Here is a 2,338-nt window from a genome sequence, read left to right on the forward strand (position 1 = left end):
GTTACCGAGACCCCAAAGGTCCATTTGCTTGCCGCTCAGTAGCCTGTAATTGAGAGACAAGTGTTGGTGTCAGGAAGGGTAGGCTTGAATCAGGAAGCCGGCGGCCTCAAGAAATGGTGGACTCACGTCTCAAAGACCATCTCCACCTCTCCCAGGTTTGCCCAAAGCTTTTATAGGGGTCTGTGGTGGAAAGTTGATTCATGGTGACCAAGCAGGGACGTGCAGACGTGCTTGAGTGTTTCAGCTAATCATCAAGGAACTTCCCGGGTGGGAGGCGGCCGGCGTCCTACTTGGTTCTCCATGGGCTCAGTTCCTGCTATTCTCAAATAAGCTCAGGTTAGTGAGCTAGTGAGCAATGGCCATCTGGGCTAATAATTTTTCTCTAATTATTTGTGTACATTGTGACAGCAAGAGTCATTGTGTTCTGAAAATGAGCTGCAGGCTACGTGGTTTGGGTGACAGAGGAGAACAAGTTTTTCAATTCAAAGGTTTAACAACATGGAGTCACTTCTGTTCAGGCTGTTATGAAATTGCTGTGTTTTCCCCTCAGTTTTGCTGTGGAGTTAAAACGGCTGTAGAAAAAAAAATTTTTTTTTCCTTTCCTTTTTTCCAAACCCTTGACCTTGGTGTTTTCAGCACCGTGCTCTACCGGGTGAGCTAACTGCCAGCCCTAAAGTCTATATTTAAAAATATATATTTAAGAGGCTTAACTTTCCATGTTGAAAATAAGGGAATTTTAGTTCACTTACTAAGTTTTTAAAAAAGAAAGAAAGAAAAAGAAAATAGGAGAAAAGGCTTTTCTTCCCTCCCTTTTCTATCTGAATTTCTTTCTCTGTCCTTTTCAAAGGTGTGTAAATCTTTTTAATGGCTAAACAAGCCTCCTGCCAGCCTAACAACTCAGGAATGTTTCCTCCAGGAGCTGGGGCCAGCTCTATGAAATGTAAACATCTAGGAAGACAGTGCCCCTACTCCCAGTTTCCTACAAGGAGAAGCCAGGCCTAACTTCATCTGTCCCTTGACTTGAGATTGCAAAACCCATCTCCAGTCACAAAGATGCAAGAAAATTAGCAACCTTATCTTGAAAACGTGAATGTAAGGGGTGTGTACACTTAGGTAAAAGAGCAAGATCTCTCTCTGTCTGCAATGTCCCAGTGGATCACCTGTGACGGGGACCACATTTTGGTTTAATGCTTATTCAATAATAAAACTGTTGCGTTTCTCTTCTGCCTTCGTGGAGAGGTCTTCTGGATTGGCAGGAGATTTTGTTTTTAATTATATGCCCCCAACAGGGCCATGTCCAGAGACAAACGTGGAATGTGTGGTTTGGCCAGTGTGGATGGCTGTGGAGGCCACGGGCTGGGGTGGGGGTCTCTGGTGAAGGCCTGTCCTTGGGCTCTAGTTCATGCCGTCTGCCTTTGACAACCTCCCAGAGCAGGGGCAAGACCACCTTGGGCAAGGCCCATGAATCACTTGACCTCCTCTCCTGGGCCTGAAAGTGATAAAATGTAAGCATAGAGGAGCAGCCCAAACTGCTCCCCAAAGTGCCTCCTCCCCAGCCCCCAGACCCCTGAGCCCCTGAGGCTTCTGTCTCCTTTGATCTCAGCGCCGCCTGTGCCCTCATTTCCTGCCCCCTCACAGGCTCAACGTTTACTCGGCTCAGCGCAATCACTGAGCCTCTGCCTTGTGCCAAGAGCTTCTGTGCCCTGCGAAATTCTCAGCCACAGGAAGGCCACAAGATTCTGTAAATTGATCCTCGTCACCCAGGGTAGTCTGGGCTGGGGGTTTGCGGTAGAGAGACAGGGTGACAGCACTGGGGCCCCCAGTGTGGGGCGGTGTGGGGCAGGGCAGGTGACACCTAAGCAGCGTCTTCGAGGGGGACAGGGACGGTATCCCAGGGAGGGAGGACACAGGAGCCAAGGCAGGTCAGGGAGACTTGGCCTGGAGTTTGTGGGGTGGGCCAGGGGCTGGGTGATGTTGGGGCAGAAAGTCTCAGGTGGGCATGGAGCTAAGCCCAGGGCTGCAGCCTGGGGGGCTGTCGAGGGTGTCTTCCCGCCCCTGGAAAGCCAGGACTCCATCCAGGGAAGCCCAGGGAAACAGGTGGGTAGCCTGGATGGAGCGCTGTGAGAAAGGGGAGTGGGCGCGCAGGTCAGAGGAGGCCTCGCGAGGACGGAGGGCGTGGGGCTGGGGGCCTGGGCGTGGGCCGGGGTGGGGGCAGCGCTGGGAGGAAAGCCTTGAGGACTGGAGAGACCCCCCTTCCCCACTCCGAGGTAGAGGGGAGGGCCTGCGTGCGCCCTGACTCAGCAGGGGACAGCCGGGTGGGCTGGGAGGGGGGCTCGGG

This window comes from Galeopterus variegatus, unplaced genomic scaffold, assembly GCF_000696425.1.
Source record: "Galeopterus variegatus unplaced genomic scaffold, G_variegatus-3.0.2 Scaffold6752, whole genome shotgun sequence".
Taxonomy (NCBI): domain Eukaryota; kingdom Metazoa; phylum Chordata; class Mammalia; order Dermoptera; family Cynocephalidae; genus Galeopterus; species Galeopterus variegatus.